The following is a 19,117-nucleotide window of genomic DNA, read 5'->3' as shown; positions in this document are numbered from 1 at the left end:
GCTTATTTTTTTTTCTATGAAGCCGGTTGAGGTATGTTGAGTGAGGCCCACGATGGGCGGGGCTACTTTTTTCGCTCGTGTCTCTGAACTGCGCAACATTCAGCCTTCTCTTGTATATGAGGAACGGCTGAGCTACGTCGCACTTGAACCGCATTTTTTTTTTGCAGAATATTAAGCAAGCGGTTAGTGCACTATACAGCCCTTTGTATCCAATACGCTTCAGTACATAGCAGGGAGTCCGGTTGTCAGGTAGGCGCCTCAGCAGAGCTGCTGAGGTGTAAGGGGTCTGAATTTTATTAATTTTCCGGGTTAATACGTCTTTTTACTTGGTAGCAGTAAAATAGTGGACGTTTTAAAATTTAAAGCTACAGTAGCATTTATTTCTTCTGTTAAGTGTGATCAGTCCACGGGTCATCATTACTTCTGGGATATTACTCCTCCCCAACAGGAAGTGCAAGAGGATTCACCCAGCAGAGCTGCATATAGCTCCTCCCCTCTACGTCACTCCCAGTCATTCTCTTGCACCCAACGACTAGATAGGATGTGTGAGAGGACTATGGTGATTATACTTAGTTTTATATCTTCAATCAAAAGTTTGTTATTTTAAAATAGCACCGGAGTGTGTTATTACCTCTCTGGCAGAGTTTGAAGAAGAATCTACCAGAGTTTTGCTATGATTTTAGCCGGAGTAGTTAAGATCATATTGCTGTTCTCGGCCATCTGAGGAGTGAGGTAAACTTCAGATCAGGGGACAGCGGGCAGATGAATCTGCATAGAGGTATGTAGCAGTTTTTATTTTCTGACAATGGAATTGATGAGAAAATCCTGCCATACCGATATAATGTCATGTATGTATACTTTACACTTCAGTATTCTGGGGAATGGTACTTCACTAGAATTACACTGTAAGAAATACATAAAGCTGTTTAATAACTAGAGATTATGTTTAACGTTTTTGCTGGAATGTAAAATCGTTTTCATTTGCTGAGGTACTGTGTGAATAAATGTTTGGGCACTATTTTTCCACTTGGCAGTTGCTTAATCTGTTTTTCTGACAGTTTCTGTTCTCCCTCACTGCTGTGTGTGAGGGGGAGGGGCCGTTTTTTGGCGCTTTTTCTATGCATCAAATATTTCAGTCAGCAACTCATTGTATTCCCTGCATGATCCGGTTCATCTCTACAGAGCTCAGGGGTCTTCAAACTTATTTTGAGGGAGGTAATTTCTCTCAGCAGAGCTGTGAGAATTATAGTTTGACTGAGATAAAAAACGTTTATTCTGTAATTTGTTTCCTGCTTTCAGAATTTGTTATCTTTGCTAATGGGATTAAACCTTTGCTAAAGTTGTGTTGTTTACAAGGATTGAGGCTATAACTGTTTCAATTTATTAATTTTCAACTGTCATAGATCTTCTGTGCTTCTTAAAGGCACAGTACATTTTAATATTATTCTAATTGAATTGTATTTCCAAGTTGCAAGTTTATTTGCTAGTGTGTTAAACATGTCTGATTCAGAGGATGATACCTGTGTCATTTGTTGCAATGCCAAAGTGGAGCCCAATAGAAATTTATGTACTAACTGTATTGATGCTACTTTAAATAAAAGTCAATCTGTACAAATTGAACAAATTTCACCAAACAACGAGGGGAGAGTTATGCCGACTAACTCGCCTCACGTGTCAGTACCTACATCTCCCGCTCAGAGGGAGGTGCGTGATATTGTAGCGCCGAGTACATCTGGGCGGCCATTACAAATCACATTACAGGATATGGCTACTGTTATGACTGAGGTTTTGGCTAAATTACCAGAACTAAGAGGTAAGCGTGATCACTCTGGGGTGAGAACAGAGTGCGCTGATAATATTAGGGCCATGTCAGACACTGCGTCACAGGTGGCAGAACATGAGGACGGAGAACTTCATTCTGTGGGTGACGGTTCTGATCCAAACAGACTGGATTCAGATATTTCAAATTTTAAATTTAAACTGGAAAACCTCCGTGTATTACTAGGGGAGGTGTTAGCGGCTCTGAATGATTGTAACACAGTTGCAATACCAGAGAAAATGTGTAGGTTGGATAAATATTTTGCGGTACCGACGAGTACTGAGGTTTTTCCTATACCTAAGAGACTTACTGAAATTGTTACTAAGGAGTGGGATAGACCCGGTGTGCCGTTCTCACCCCCTCCGATATTTAGAAAAATGTTTCCAATAGACGCCACCACAAGGGACTTATGGCAAACGGTCCCTAAGGTGGAGGGAGCAGTTTCTACCTTAGCTAAGCGTACCACTATCCCGGTGGAGGATAGCTGTGCTTTTTCAGATCCAATGGATAAAAAGTTAGAGGGTTACCTTAAGAAAATGTTTGTTCAACAAGGTTTTATATTGCAACCCCTTGCATGCATTGCGCCGATCACGGCTGCAGCGGCATTCTGGATTGAGTCTCTGGAAGAGAACATTGGTTCAGCTACTCTGGACGACATTACGGACAGGCTTAGAGTCCTTAAACTAGCTAATTCATTCATTTCGGAGGCCGTAGTACATCTTACTAAACTTACGGCGAAGAATTCAGGATTCGCCATTCAGGCACGCAGGGCGCTGTGGCTAAAATCCTGGTCAGCTGATGTTACTTCTAAGTCTAAATTGCTTAATATACCTTTCAAAGGGCAGACCTTATTCGGGCCCGGGTTGAAAGAGATTATCGCTGACATTACAGGAGGTAAAGGCCATGCCCTGCCTCAGGACAAAGCCAAGACTAGACAGTCTAATTTTCGTTCCTTTCGTAATTTCAAAGCAGGAGCAGCATCAACCTCCTCTGCACCAAAACAGGAAGGAGCTGTTGCTCGCTACAGACAAGGCTGGAAACCTAACCAGTCCTGGAACAAGGGCAAGCAGACTAGGAAACCTGCTGCTGCCCCTAAAACAGCATGAATTGAGGGCCCCCGATCCGGGATCGGATCTAGTGGGGGGCAGACTTTCTCTCTTCGCCCAGGCTTGGGCAAGAGATGTTCAGGATCCCTGGGCGCTAGAGATAATATCTCAGGGATACCTTCTGGACTTCAAATACTCTCCTCCAAGAGAGAGATTTCATCTGTCAAGATTGTCAACAATCCAGACAAAGAAAGAGGCGTTTCTACGCTGCGTACAAGAGCTCTTGTTAATGGGAGTAATCCATCCAGTTCCACGATCGGAACAGGGACAGGGGTTTTACTCAAATCTGTTTGTGGTTCCCAAAAAAGAGGGAACTTTCAGACCAATCCTGGACTTAAAGATCCTAAACAAATTCCTAAGAGTTCCATCGTTCAAGATGGAGACTATTCGGACAATTTTACCTATGATCCAAGAGGGTCAATACATGACCACTGTAGATTTAAAAGATGCTTACCTTCACATACCGATTCACAAAGATCATTATCGGTACCTAAGGTTTGCCTTCCTAGACAGGCATTACCAGTTTGTGGCTCTTCCATTCGGATTGGCTACAGCTCCAAGAATCTTCACAAAGGTTCTGGGTGCTCTTCTGGCGGTACTAAGACCGCGGGGAATCTCGGTAGCTCCATACCTAGACGACATTCTGATACAAGCTTCAAGCTTTCAAACTGCCAAGTCTCATACAGAGTTAGTGCTGGCATTTCTAAGGTCACATGGATGGAAGGTGAACGAAAAGAAAAGTTCACTCGTTCCACTCACAAGAGTTCCCTTCCTGGGGACTCTTATAGATTCTGTAGAAATGAAGATTTACCTGACAGAGGACAGGCTAACAAGACTTCAAAGTGCTTGCCGCACCCTTCATTCCATTCAACACCCGTCAGTGGCTCAATGCATGGAGGTAATCGGCTTAATGGTAGCGGCAATGGACATAGTACCCTTTGCACGCTTACACCTCAGACCACTGCAACTGTGCATGCTAAGTCAGTGGAATGGGGATTACTCAGACTTATCCCCTTCTCTGAATCTGGATCAAGAGACCAGAAATTCTCTTCTATGGTGGCTTTCTCGGCCACATCTGTCCAGGGGGATGCCATTCAGCAGACCAGACTGGACAATTGTAACAACAGACGCCAGCCTTCTAGGTTGGGGTGCCGTCTGGAATTCTCTGAAGGCTCAGGGACAATGGAGTCAGGAGGAGAGTCTCCTGCCAATAAACATTCTGGAATTGAGAGCAGTTCTCAATGCCCTCCTGGCTTGGCCCCAGTTGACAACTCGGGGGTTCATCAGGTTTCAGTCGGACAACATCACGACTGTAGCTTACATCAACCATCAGGGAGGGACAAGAAGCTCCCTAGCTATGATGGAAGTATCAAAGATAATTTGCTGGGCAGAGTCTCACTCTTGCCACCTGTCAGCAATCCACATCCCGGGAGTGGAGAACTGGGAGGCGGATTTCTTAAGTCGTCAGACTTTTCATCCGGGGGAGTGGGAACTTCATCCGGAGGTCTTTGCCCAAATACTTCGACGTTGGGGCAAACCAGAGATAGATCTCATGGCGTCTCGACAGAACGCCAAGCTTCCTCGTTACGGGTCCAGATCCAGGGATCCAGGAGCAGTCCTGATAGATGCTCTGACAGCACCTTGGGACTTCAGGATGGCTTACGTGTTTCCACCCTTCCCGTTGCTTCCTCGATTGATTGCCAGAATCAAACAAGAGAGAGCATCAGTGATTCTAATAGCACCTGCGTGGCCACGCAGGACTTGGTATGCAGACCTGGTGGACATGTCATCCTGTCCACCTTGGTCTCTACCTCTGAAACAGGACCTTCTGATACAGGGTCCCTTCAAACATCAAAATCTAACTTCTCTGAAGCTGACTGCTTGGAAATTGAACGCTTGATTTTATCAAGACGTGGATTTTCTGAGTCAGTTATTGATACCTTAATACAGGCTAGGAAACCTGTTACCAGAAAGATTTACCATAAGATATGGCGTAAATACCTATATTGGTGTGAATCCAAAGGTTACTCTTGGAGTAAGGTTAGGATTCCTAGGATATTGTCTTTTCTACAAGAAGGTTTAGAAAAGGGTTTATCTGCTAGTTCATTAAAGGGACAGATCTCAGCTCTGTCCATTCTGTTACACAAACGTCTGTCAGAAGTTCCTGACGTCCAGGCTTTTTGTCAGGCTTTGGCCAGAATTAAGCCTGTGTTTAAAACTGTTGCTCCACCATGGAGTTTAAACCTTGTTCTTAATGTTTTACAGGGCGTTCCGTTTGAACCCCTTCATTCCATTGATATAAAGTTGTTATCTTGGAAAGTTCTATTTTTAATGGCTATTTCCTCGGCTCGAAGAGTCTCTGAATTATCAGCCTTACATTGTGATTCTCCTTATTTGATTTTTCATTCGGATAAGGTAGTCCTGCGTACTAAACCTGGGTTCTTACCTAAGGTAGTTACTAACAGGAATATCAATCAAGAGATTGTTGTTCCTTCTTTATGCCCAAATCCTTCTTCAAAGAAGGAACGTCTACTGCACAACCTGGATGTAGTCCGTGCTCTAAAATTTTACTTACAGGCAACTAAGGAATTTCGACAAACGTCTTCTCTGTTTGTCATTTACTCTGGGCAGAGGAGAGGTCAAAAAGCTTCCGCTACCTCTCTTTCTTTTTGGCTTCGTAGCATAATTCGTTTAGCTTATGAGACTGCTGGACAGCAGCCTCCTGAAAGAATTACAGCTCATTCTACTAGAGCTGTGGCTTCCACTTGGGCCTTCAAGAATGAGGCCTCTGTTGAACAGATTTGCAAGGCTGCAACTTGGTCTTCGCTTCATACTTTTTCCAAATTTTACAAATTTGACACTTTTGCTTCTTCGGAGGCTATTTTTGGGAGAAAGGTTCTTCAGGCAGTGGTTCCTTCTGTATAAAGAGCCTGCCTATCCCTCCCGTCATCCGTGTACTTTTGCTTTGGTATTGGTATCCCAGAAGTAATGATGACCCGTGGACTGATCACACTTAACAGAAGAAAACATAATTTATGCTTACCTGATAAATTCCTTTCTTCTGTAGTGTGATCAGTCCACGGCCCGCCCTGTTTTTAAGGCAGGTAAATATTTTTTAATTTATACTCCAGTCACCACTTCACCCTTGGCTTTTCCTTTCTCGTTGGTCCTTGGTCGAATGACTGGGAGTGACGTAGAGGGGAGGAGCTATATGCAGCTCTGCTGGGTGAATCCTCTTGCACTTCCTGTTGGGGAGGAGTAATATCCCAGAAGTAATGATGACCCGTGGACTGATCACACTACAGAAGAAAGGAATTTATCAGGTAAGCATAAATTATGTTTTTATATCGATATTGGAAGTTACTTAGAAGTTTGATTTGGGAGACGTTTTTTCTTCCTGCAAGTAAGAAAGTTCCCTTTTAAATCTTAAAGTGACAGTAATGTTTTTTTTTTGTTAAAAAAAAATAAATTTTTTGAAAGTTAGTTTTTTTCTTGCATTGTTATTTTATTGGATTCAGTATGGACATTGGAGCCGTGGAAAATGTTACTTGCTCCATGTTTTTGGATGCCAATGTGGAACCACCAATTCCTTTTTGTCACTCGTGTATTGAGAGGGCTTTAAGTTTTATAGTGAAAAAAAAATTCATGATCAAGATTTTTCTAAAATTGATGCTTCTCGGGACTCTAATGAAGAGAGTCAGTGTATGCCGCAGCTTTCTCCCCAAGCAGTGCCCTGTACTTCTACTCTAGTGACTGCTGGAGTTACTTTAAAGGACATAGCTGCGCTTATGTCTTCCACAATTCCTGATGCGTTGTCCGCTTTTCCTATGCTACAAGGTTAATGTAAGAGGAAAGACAACCATGTTATTAGTGAGGTTTTGGATGCCATGGTGGCAATCTTGGATGTACCCTCCCAGGGATCTGAGATGGAGGGTGTAGAGGTTCTATCAGAAGGCGAAATTTCAGATTCATCATTGCCTTTGACTGATTCAGAGGTTGTTTCTTTCAGATTTAAACTAGAACACTTCCGCCTGTTACTCAGGGAGGTTTTGGTTACCCTAGACGACTGCGATTCCACAGTAGTGGTCACTCCTGCGAAGTCGAGTAAATTGGACAGATACTTCGAAGTTCCTTCTTACTCAGATGTTTGTTCCAGTTCCTAAGCGAGCTTCGGAGATTGTTTCTAAGGAATGGGAGAGACCAGGTATTCCTGTTTCCTATAGCTGACGCTGTCAGAGAAGCCTGGCAGACGGTCCCTAAGGTGGAAGGGGCTATTTCCACCTTAGCCAAGCGAACTACTATTCCTATTGAGGATAGTTGTTCTTTTAAAGATCCCATGGACAAGAAGTTGGAGGGTCTACTTAAAAAGATTTATGTTCACCAGGGTCTGCTATTGCAGCCGGGTGCGCGCATTGCTACTGTCACTAGTGCAGCAGCTTATTGGTTTGATGCTCTGTCCGAGTCTCTCAAGACTGAGACTTATTTGGAAGAGATCCAAGATAGGATTAAAGCTCTGAAATTAGCCAATGCTTTTATTACGGATGCTTCTCTGCAAATTACTAAATTGGCAGCTAAGAGTTCAGGGTTCTCTATCCTAGCCTGCAGAGCCTTATGGTTGAAACCTTGGTCTGCGGACGTGTCATCCAAGTCTAAGCTTCTAGCAATTCCTTACAAAGGGAAGACCTTGTTTGGACCTGGCCTGAAGGAAATTATCTCTGACATCACGGGAGGTAAGGGTCATCTCCTTCCTTTAGGATAAGAGAAGTAAACAAAAAGGACGACAGTCATTTTCGTTCCTTTTGAAATTTTAAGGGAAATTCTTTCTCAGCTTCCTCTAAACAGGAAGGGAACTATTCGCAATCTAAGTCTACTTGGAGACCCAACCAGCCTAGGAACAAGGGTAAACAATCCAAGAAGCCTGCTGCTGAATCCAAAACGGCATGAAGGGCATGCCCCCGTTCCGGGACCGGATCTGGTAGGGGGCAGACTTGGGTTCGGGAGTTCAAAAATTTTCCTCCCAGAGGAAGGTTTCTTCTTTCAAGATTATCTGCAAACCAGATAAAACAAAAAAAAGAGGCATTCTTACATTGTGTAAGAGACCTCGCCTCCCTGGGAGTGATTGTTCCCGTTCCAGTGCAGGAACAGGGGCAAGGGTTTTATTCAAATCTGTTTGTGGTTCCCAAAAAGGAGGGAACCTTCAGACCGACCTATCTTAGACCTCTAAACAAGTTTCTCAGAGTTCCATCATTCAAGATTGAAACTATTCGTACCATTCTTCCATTGATCCAGGAGGGTCAATGTATGACGACAGTGGATTTAAAGGATGCATATCTACATGTTCCTATCCACAGAGATCATCACAGGTTCCTGAGGTTTGCCCTTCTAGACAAACACTTCCTGTTTGTGGCTCTTGCTTTTGGTCTGGCCACGGCACCCAGAATTTTCACAAAGGTTCTGGGGTCTCTGCTGGCGGTTCTAAGACCGTGGGGCATTGCGGTGGTGCCTTATCTGGACGATATTCTAATCCAGAAGCCATCTTGTCAACAAGCAAGATCTCCTCATTCCGATGTTGTGCTATCCTTCCTGAAAATTCACGGGTGGAAGGTAAATCTAGAAAAGAGTTCCTTAATCCCGAAGACAAGGGTGACTTTCTTGGGAACTCTAATCGATTCTATAACTATGAGGATTTTTCTGACAGAGGTCAGGAAATTCTAGATACTTGTCGAGCCCTTCAGTCCAATCTTCGGCCGTCAGTGGCTCAGTGCATGGAAGTAATCGGACTGATGGTGGTGGCAATGGACGACCTCCAGTTTGCTCCACCTCAGGCCTCTGCTGTTAAACATGCTCAGGCAGTGGAATGGAGATAATGCAGATTTGTCTCCTCGAATAACCCTGGAACAGGAGACGAGGGACTCTCTTCAATGGTAGTTGTCTCTGGATCATCTATCCCAGGGAACCTGCTTTCGCAGACCTTCCTAGGTGATTGTGACAACAGACGCCAGCCTTTTAGGATGGGGAGCTGTCTGGGGTTCCCTAAAGGCTTAGGGAGTATGGACTCAGGCACAGTCTGTTCTTCCTATAAACATCCTGGAACTCAGAGCGATCTTCAATGTTCTTCTGGCCAGGCTTCAGTTAGTTTCGGCCCAGTTCATCAGATTCCAGTCGGACAACATAACGACAGTGGCTTACATCAATCATCAGGGAGGAATGAGGAGTTCCTTAGCGATGACCGAGGTAGCCAAGATAATCCGTTGGGCGGAGGCCCATTCTTCCCATCTGTCAGCGATCCACATCCCAGGGGTGGACAACTGTGAGGCAGACTTTTCATCCGGGAGAGTGGGAACTCCATCCGGATGTTTTCTCCAACCTGATTCTCAAATGGGGTCGGCCGGAGTTAGATCTCATGGTATCTCGTCAGAATGCCAAGCTCCCGAGATACGGGTCAAGATCCAGGGATCCCCAGGCGGAACGGATAGATGCTCTGGCAGTTCCTTGGTCCTTCAGCCTAGCATACCTATTTCCCCCGTTTGCACTTCTTCCTCAGGCCATTGCTCTAATCAAACAGGAAAAGGCATCGGTTATCCTCATTGCCCCTGCTTGGCCTCCCAGGATTTGGTATGCCGATCTGGTGGATATGTCATCCCTGCCATCTTGGAGACTTCCGTTGAGGAAGGACCTTCTCATTCAAGAGCCCTTCCTTCACCCAAATCTAGTTTCTCTGAAGCTGACTGCTTGGAGATTGAACGCTTAATTCTATCCAAGCAGGGTTTTTCTGACTCGGTCATAGAGACCTTGATTCAGGTGCGTAAGCCTGTAACTAGAAAGATTTACCATAAGATATGGCGTAAATATCTCTATTGGTGTGAATCCAAGGGCTACTCATGGAGTAGAGTTAGGATTCGCAGAATTTTGTATTTTCTCCAAGAAGGTTTGGAGAAGGGTTTATCGCCAAGTTCCCTAAAGGGTTAGATCTCTGCCTTATGTAGTTTGTTACACAAACGTCTGGCAGATGTCTCAGATGTACAATCTTTTTTGTCAGGCCTGTATTCAAGCCAGTTACTCCTCCATGGAGTTTAAATTTAGTTCTTCAAGGGGCTCCGTTTGAGCCTATGCGTTCCTTAGATATTAAGTTGTTATCTTGGAAAGTGTTATTTCTTGTTGCTATTTCTTCATCTCGAAGAGTGTCTGAGCTCTCGGCGTTGCAATACAATTCGCCTTACCTTATTTTTCATTCAGATAAGGTAATTTTACGTACTAAACTGGGGTTTCTTCCTAAGGTTGTTTCAGACAGGAACATTAATCAGGAGATTGTTGTTCCTTCCTTGTGTCCTAATCCTTCTCAGAAGGAACGTCTTCTGCACAATTTGGACGTAGTGCTTTAAAATTTTACTTACAAGCGACTAAGGACTTTCGTCAGTCTTCTCCGTTTGTAATTTTCTCTGGAAAACGTAAGGGTCAGAAAGCTACGGCTACCTCTTTCTTTTTGGCTGAAGAGTATCATCCGTTTTGCATATGAGACTGCTGGACAGCAGCCTCCTAAAAGAGTTACGGCTCATTCCACTAGGACTGTTGCTTCCTAATGGGCATTCAAAAATGAAGCTTCAATAGAACAGATTTGCAAGACTGCAACTTGGTCTTCTCTCCACACTTTTTCTAAATTTGATACTTCTGCTGAGGCTGCTTTTGGGAGAAAGGTTCTTCAAGCAGTGGTGCCTTCCGTTTAGGTTCCCTGTCTTCTCCCTCCCTCATCATCCGTGTACTCTAGCTTTGGTATTGTATCCCACAAGTAAGGATGATGATCTGTGGACTCGTGTCTTTTAAAAGAAAAGAAAATTTATGCTTGCCTGATAAATTTGTTTATTTTTAGACACATGCAGGCCCATTTATCAAGCTCCGTATGGAGCTTGAAGGGCCGTGTTTCTGGCGAGTCTTCAGACTCGCCAGAAACACAAGTTATGAAGCAGCGGTCTAAAGACCGCTGCTCCATAACCCTGTCCGCCTGCTCTGAGCAGGCGGACAGGAACCGCCGGAAATCAACCCGATCGAATACGATCGGGTTGATTGACAGCTCCCTGCTGGCGGCCGATTGGCCGCGAGTCAGCAGGGGGCGGCGTTGCACCAGCAGCTCTTGTGAGCTGCTGGTGCAATGTTAAATGTGGAGAGCGTATTGCTCTCCGCATTTAGCGAGGTCTTGCGGACCTGATCCGCAGTGTCGGATCAGGTCCGCAAGCCCTTTGATAAATGGGCCCCAATGAGTCCACGGCCCGCCCTGTTCTTTTAGACAGGTTGTTTTTTTAATTATAGACTTCAGACACCTCTGCACCTTGGCTTTTCCTTCAGGAGTGGGAGGGAGGAGCAATTTAACAGCTCTGCTGCTCTTTGACTTCTCCTGCTGACCAGGAGTTTAATATCCCACAAGTAAGGATGATGATCCCTGGACTCATCGTGTCTAAAAAGAAACAAATTTATCAGGTAAGCATAAATTTTTCTTTTTTGGCTCTTAAAATGATGGTAAACTTGAGACATCTGGAAAGCAACATTTAAAAAATCGTAAATAAACCAGACTTTCATTCATCCTTTTTTTTTTTTTAAATTCCTCCTGTTTTTTTTGCAAATACTTGTATGTTTTAATCTGCCCACTTTTGTATCTATATGACATTTTTTTTAATTAGGTTTCTTCTTTACACCAATTGAAATATAGGTCATTAGACAGCTAATACACCCCTTCAACTGCACATGCGCTAGTTAGTACCCAGCCTGACTGAGTAAGTGCTGGTTCATGTGTGACGCATGTGCTTTGAGCTAACATTTACGTCACTCACTACTTGGAATCAATTGTTACAAGTGCATCTTACTATAACTGAAGCCGCTTTGTATTTGTTATTGAAGTAAGTTTATTCAGTACCAGCACATTATAGTATTTCTTTTTAATGACATGGTGAGTCCACGGATCATCTAATTACTATTGGGAATATCACTCCTGTCCAGCAGGAGGCGGCAAAAAGCACCACAGCAAAGCTGTTAAATATCACCTCCCTTCCCTCCAACTCCAGTTATTCTCTTTGCTTATGTTAGAGCAAGGAAGTGGTAAAGTTTAGGTGTTAGAAGGAAGATTCTTAAAGCAAGATTTTATTATTTTTAAGTAGTGCAGGATTGTGCTGCTTTCCTAGGGTGTAGCTGTAGTCCATATCAGTCCCTTCAGTAGAGCAGTGGTGGCTTTCAAGCAATGGGAATTTGGGGGGTATAATCGTCACTGCGTCTCTCATATATTTAATGCTTCCCTAACTTCAAAGCCTGAGTAAGATTACTCAGTCTTTGCGTTTTCCCCCACAGGTCCATGTGAGGGAACATGCCTCTCAAACCTAGTGAGCAACCTTGTTTCCGGGCAGATTTTTAAAGGTAAGCACTAACTTTTTATTTTCTGGGAGCGTATACAGAATAAAAGATGGCACTTTTAAAGTACTACTGGGAAAAAAGACATCCTCCTATGGCTTAGGGGATCATTTTATTATGGGCAGTAATGACAGGCACTGGGGACGAGGAGAGCAGGCTCAGAAGTGGTGTTTGTTTACTTTTGTATATATCCGACGGCTTTACAATACATTTGGCTGAACGGGAGGTAAATCTTGTAACGCCCACGATGGGCGGGGTTAGCTGAGGCGGCAAATTCTGTTGCGCGCTTTTTCTCATACACTTCCTGTGTTCCGGAGTGGGGAAAGCTTTGTCACAAATATTAGCAATACCGGACTTCAATTGACAGGAAAATAGAAGTTGAGTCCGTGTAATCTAGCAGAATATTTTCTCCGGTGTCAGTCAGGAAGAAAAGCACCTCAGCTAAGCTAAGGTGTAGAGGTTGTCCGGAATATTTTTTTTATTTATTTATAAGGTATTCTTTTATTGAGATTTGTAGCACCAAGTATAAACGTCTTAAACATCCCACCAAATAAATTAGAAGTACAATGAAATGCATACATATCTGCAAATGTGATGAACATAAGTAAATGAAACCTCCATTTACTATTATATAGACTCTGTATAAGTACCACAAATAAACTGATTCATCAAAGAAAGGAGATTTAAGTTAATAAAGAGCAATGATATAGGTATGTTGAATTATATATCGGGGTGGGTTCACCTGTGGGCTCTAGCATTTGATTGTAGTTTGAGAACATATAGAATATAACAGTGGGTAAATGCCACTTGAAATTAATATAAGAGGGGGGGGGGGTGTCCAGGAGATTTAAAGAAGTGTCAGTATTACAACTACATAGTTGATAAGCATATATCAGCGTCTAATATTGTACATAAGAGAGATGTGGGTGTGAGCGCAAGACAGTTACTGTAAACCCATATATGTAGATAAAATGGCATAATAGTGGGAGGCTACCCTCAGAATAAAGACTCATGACTTATTTCATCAGACATGCCAGGATTTATAGTAGAACTTTGTGCAATAAGATAGGGAAATGTTGCCTCTGGAGAGGAATTGCCAAAGATCTATAATATCTGTCTACACTTTACATATAGGACAAAGGAGACTATATATATTCAATATCTAATATAAGAAGAGTTTATGCTGGCTCGGAGTGAAGATGTAATGATAGTGTAGCGAAAACAGCATTTATTGTCCATGATCTCATATATTTAGACCTATGCCCCCAAGTATGGGCCCTATACCTGGGTGGTAGGTGCATTAGTGATGTTAGTCGTGAGGCTGTGCAGAACTTAATGGATGTGTACCGTACACGAACATAGCATACAACATGTTAAGAAATCCTTATCTACTAAGTAGAAGCTTGCAACCTCTATCAGGCAGCATTAAATGTGACTCCTATTGAGTGTATGTCGTCTGTTGAGCTCTCTGTATGGGATTCGTATAGAAGATTGTTTAGTAGGTGTTAGGCTCAGGTGTGAGAGTCTCTTATCGATGCTGTATAGGGCTAATCCAATGGGTACACAAAATGAGAGTACAGTAGGGATATAGAAGAGACTGCTATCAGATGTAATAGGTGGGATTTAGCTGTAAACAGTAACTGAGTGAGAAGAGTGGACGATTCCAGTAGGGTTTAAATCTATTACACTAAAATCCACACCCCCTTAATAGTCTAGGCTTTCTTTGTAAGAGTGTGTAAGAAGCCAGAGGGGCAAATTAGGTTGTATAAAGAAATAAGTGGGGGAGCAAGCTTACTATGTGATGTAATGATTATATGGCAACTTTAAAAAAAACAAAAAAAACAGTGTTCATATATGTGCTGATAACGCAAAAAGACAGACATAACTCAGTGTAGCTTATAAGCAATACAAGTGAAAAGGAAAACTGATTGCATGTTTACAACACTGCTATACATATATAATCTATAAAACATGAAATGCAGTTGCAAATACAAAATGCTGCGCTAGTTCCAAAGCATGGATCCTAATAGGAAAATTTCCTGTCAGTCCTATAAGCAATAAAATGGGGTATCATCAAACCTTCAAATAATGAGGAACATTTTTTAACTTCAATTCAACTCTCAGGGAGCTATATTGCAAGGACTAAGTCATAAAAGTAAAGATACTTTAGAGTCTGCTAATATCGATTCCCCTATAAACGGAGCAAGCAGCATAAGATCATTAATGTGCACTAATCAGGTAAATAAGACATGCATGAGGTTTCTGTGGGGGGTGTAAGCCATGATGTATAAATTTTCTTAGTGGCAGTCCTCCATTGGACATCTGTACTATTTACCCCCACACCTGATCTTACGAGAGTGGGGATGTTCCAATTTACCCCTCTGCCACATGACTCCTGATACATTGATGCGGGTTAGGAGCAGTCCACTAGAGGATCTCCAGCTCTCAGGCCACAGCTTACATACTCCCCTGACCTCGGCAGAGTTTCCCCCCAAAGTAATCGGATAGGAACTGCTAGCGGACCTGGGGTAGCAAGTTGCTGGTGAGTCATCTCGGTACACGCTCCTCTAAGCGTAGGCTTAGGAACCAGCATGATCGATATCCTGGTACCTTCTAGATACCCCTTGTGTGCAACCAGTAACTCCAGGGGTTTGGCCTCATCTCCCAGCGAGGAGGTCAAAAGAGGACGTGGATAATAATCCAAGCACGGCAGTTGTATAGAGGGTGTACCTCACTTTTCTGTCGCTGGTCCGGTGCAGCTGAGAAGCCTAGTGAGTTCCCTGTGTGCCACAACTTCCTCTGTCCCTACCGACTCCGTCAGATCAGCCCACGTGGCTGTGTGCTTAATAAGCTGAGATAGGCTGTTATAGCTGCTGTCAATCTGCCCCTCAAGCCTTGTTAAATCTGTTTTCACTGTATAATATAGATTACCCATGCTGACGATGTAGAGCTGGAATAGGGGCTGCTACTCTCTGCAAAATACCCTGTTTCCTGGGGGGAGATGTTAGTTGTTGCTCCCAAGGGAGTAGGGTAGAGTCCAGTTTGTCCTGGTTAATGGGCCTTGACACTACAAACACTGGCATAAAAGTGATCATTAGGGTATCCCCCTCACATTAGTGCTTTCTTTGATGTTGGATGGCTCTGTAAAGTACTCGATGCTTCGTGAGGAACAGTAAAGTTTTTTTTTGTGGGGTATTTTCTAAATAAAATATCAGTTTGTTTATCTATTTATTCTGTTTACTGGTGAATAAAGATGGACCAAGAGGCCCCGCAAGATGTTAGATGTTCTTCATGTTTTGATACTAATGTGGAACCACCAATCCATTTCTGTTCCTCGTGTAATTGAGAGAACTTTACATTACAGGGATAGACTTTTTTTCTGAGCTAACATTGTCTAGGGCTGATACTGTTCAGTCTTCTGGCAATGTTCAAGATATGCCGCAGCTTTCTCCTCAAATGTACCAAAATTTATCGTCCACACATCCAGTGCCCTGTGCTTCCTCTCTTACTCCACCTGGAGTTACGTTACAAGACATCCCTTCCCTCATGTCCTCTGCGGTTTCTGATGTGTTGTCTGCTTTTCCCATGCTGCAGGGAAAGCGCAAGAGGAAATGTAGTCAATCAGTAAGTAAGGTTGCTGACACAGTCGTGGCTATTCCGAATGCCCCCTCCCAGAAATCTGAGGAGGGAGATACTTCAGGAGCATCTTAGGGTGAAATCTCACTCAGACAGTGTATTTCCTTCTGCTGATACTGAAGTTGTATCCTTCAGGTTTAAGCTAGAACACCTTTTGTTACTTAAGGAGGTTTTGGCTACCTTGGACGACTCCGACACTACTGACGTAGTCATTCCTAAGAAGTCTAGTAAACTAAACAAATATTTTGATGTACCTTCCGTGGTGGAGGTTTTTCCTGTACCAGATAGAGCTACAGAGATTATTGCTAGGGAATGGGAGAGACCAGGTATCCCTTTTTCTCCATCCCATATATTTAAGAAGATGTTTCCTATAGCAGACTCTATCAAGGAGTCTTGGCAGATGGTACCTAAGGTGGAAGGGGCAATTGCCACGCTGGCTAAGAGGACCACTATTCCCATAGAAGATAGTTGTTCCTTTAAAGATCCTATGGACAAGAAATTAGAGGGGTTACTCAAGAAAATGTATGTACACCAGGGTTTATAATGGCAACCTGTGGTGTGTATTGCTACCATCACTATTGCGGCTGCATACTGGTTTGATGAGTTGTCTGATTCTATTCAGACAGACACTCCTCTTGAAGAGATCCAGATTCCTTTACTATGGATGCTTCCCTACGGGTTATTAAATTGGGAGCAAAGATTTCTGATTTTGCTGTGCTGGCCCGCAGAGCTTTATGGTTAAAATCTTGGTCTGCGGACGTGTCATCTAAGTCTAAGCTTTTGGCGATCCCTTACAAGGGAAAGACCTTGTTTTGGCCGGGATTGACGGAAATAATTTCCGACATTACAAGAGGAAAGGGCCATTTCCTCCCTCAGGATAAGAGGAATAAGCAGAAGGGTCGTCAGAGCAATTTTCGTTCCTTTCGAAACTTCAAGGGTAAACCTTCCTCTCCTTCCAAGCAGGAACAGTCCAAGCCTTCCTGGAGGCCCAACCAGTCTTGGAACAAGGGAAAACAATCCAAGAAGCCACTATTGACTCAAAAGCAGCATGAAGGGCCTGCCCCCCGATCCGGGACCGGATCTTGTGGGGGGGCAGATTTTCCTTTGCTTGGTTTTGGGATGTTCAGGATCCCTGGGTGGTGGACATCATGTCCCAGGGATACAAGTTAGAGTTCAAGACCTTTCCTCCCATGGGCAGGTTTCTGCTTTCAAGATTATCTGTAGACCAAATTAAAAGAGAGGCGTTCTTACACTGTGTTCGGGACCTTTCTGACCTCGGAGTGATAGTTCCTGTCCCAATTCAGGATCAGGGTCTGGGATTTTACTCCAATCTGTTTGTGGTTCCCAAAAAAGAGGGAACCTTCAGACCAATTTTAGATCTCAAAAGTCTAAACATATTCCTCAGAGTACCATCCTTCAAGATGGAAACTATCACAAGTTTCTGAGGTTTGCATTTCTAGACAAACACGCCCAGTTTGTGGCTCTTCCATTCGGCCTTGCCACAGCTCCTAGAATTTTCTCAAAGGTTCTGGGATCCCTGTTGGCGGTGCTCCGATTGCGGGGCATTGCAGTGGCCTCTTATCTAAACGACATTCTGGTTCAGGTGCCATCCTTTCAACAAGCAAAATCCCACACGGAAATGTTGTTATCCTTCCTGCGATCTCACAGATGGAAGGTGAATTTGGAAAAGAGTTCCTTGGTTCCAACTACAAGGGTAGTTTTCTTGGGAACCATAATAGATTCCTTATCAATGATTTTTTTTCTGACAGAAGTCAGGAAATTAAAGATTTTCGATTAATGTCTAGCGCTTCAGTCATCTCCTCGGCCATCAGTGGCTCAATGCATGGAGGTAGTCGGTCTGATGGTAGCAGCCATGGACATCATCCCGTTTGCCCATTTCCACCTCAGGCCTCTGCAGTTATGCATGCTCAGGCAGTGGAAGGGAGATTATGCGGATCTGTCTCCACGAGTACATCTGGAGCAGGAGACCATGGATTCTCTTCTTTGGTGGTTGTCTCAGGAACATCTCTCCAACGGAACCTGCTTCCGCAGACCCACCTGGGTGATTGTGACAATGGACGCCAGCCTACTGGGATGGGGAGCAGTCTGGGGCTCTCGGGACATGGACTCGGTTGGAGTCTGTTTTACCCATAAATATTCTGGAGCTGAGAGCAATCTTCAATGCTCTTCTGGCCTGGCCTCAGTTGGCTTTGGCCCGGTTTATCAGGTTCCAGTTGGACAACATAACTTCAGTGGCTTACATCAACCATCGGGGGGGACTCAGAGTTCCTTGGCCATGGCGGAGGTAGCCAAGATTATTCAGTGGGCGGAGTCCCACAACTGCTGCCTGTCGGTGATCCACATCCCAGGAGTGGACAACTGGGAGGCAGATTTTCTGAGCAGACAGACCTTTCACCCGGGGGAGTGGGAACTCCATCTAGAAGTGTTTTCCAGCTTGATTGTCAAATGGGGACAGCCGGAGCTGGATCTCATGGCATCTCGGCAGAATGCCAAGCTTCCGAGGTACGGGTCGAGGTCAAGGGATCCTCAGGCGGTACCTTGGAATTTCAGCCTCGCATACCTATTTCCCCCCTTTTGCTCCCTTGAGTCATTGCTCGAATCAAACAAGAGAGGGTGTCGGTGATCCTCATAGCACTGGCGTGGCCTCGCAGGATCTGGTATGCAGACCTGGTGGAGATGTTATCTTTTCCACCTTGGAGACTTCCATTGAGGAAGGACCTTCTACTTCAAGGGCCCTTCCTCCATCCAAATCTAGTTTCTCTGAAGCTGACTGCTTGGAGATTAAACGCATAATTTTATCTAAGCATGGTTTTTCTGAGTCAATCATTGAGACCATGATTCAGGCTCGTAAGCCTGTGACTAGAAAGATTAACCATAAGATATGGTGCAAATATCTGCATTGGTGTGATTCCAAAGACTACTCTTGGAGTAGAGTTTGGATTCCTAGAATTTTGTCTTTTCTCCAAGAGGGTTCGGAGAAGGGTTTATCGGCAATCTCCCTAAAGGGTCAAATATCTGCCTTGTCTATTTTGTTACATAAACGTCTGGTGGATGTACTAGACGTGCAATCATTCTGTCAGGCCTTGGTCAGAATCAGGCCTGTGTTTAAGCCGGTTACTCCTCCCTGGAGTCTTAATCTAGT

This window comes from Bombina bombina, chromosome 12 (assembly GCF_027579735.1).
Source record: "Bombina bombina isolate aBomBom1 chromosome 12, aBomBom1.pri, whole genome shotgun sequence".
Taxonomy (NCBI): Eukaryota; Metazoa; Chordata; class Amphibia; order Anura; family Bombinatoridae; genus Bombina; species Bombina bombina.
The sequence above is the reverse complement of the archived record's forward strand: the minus strand, read 5'-3'. Positions refer to the sequence as shown.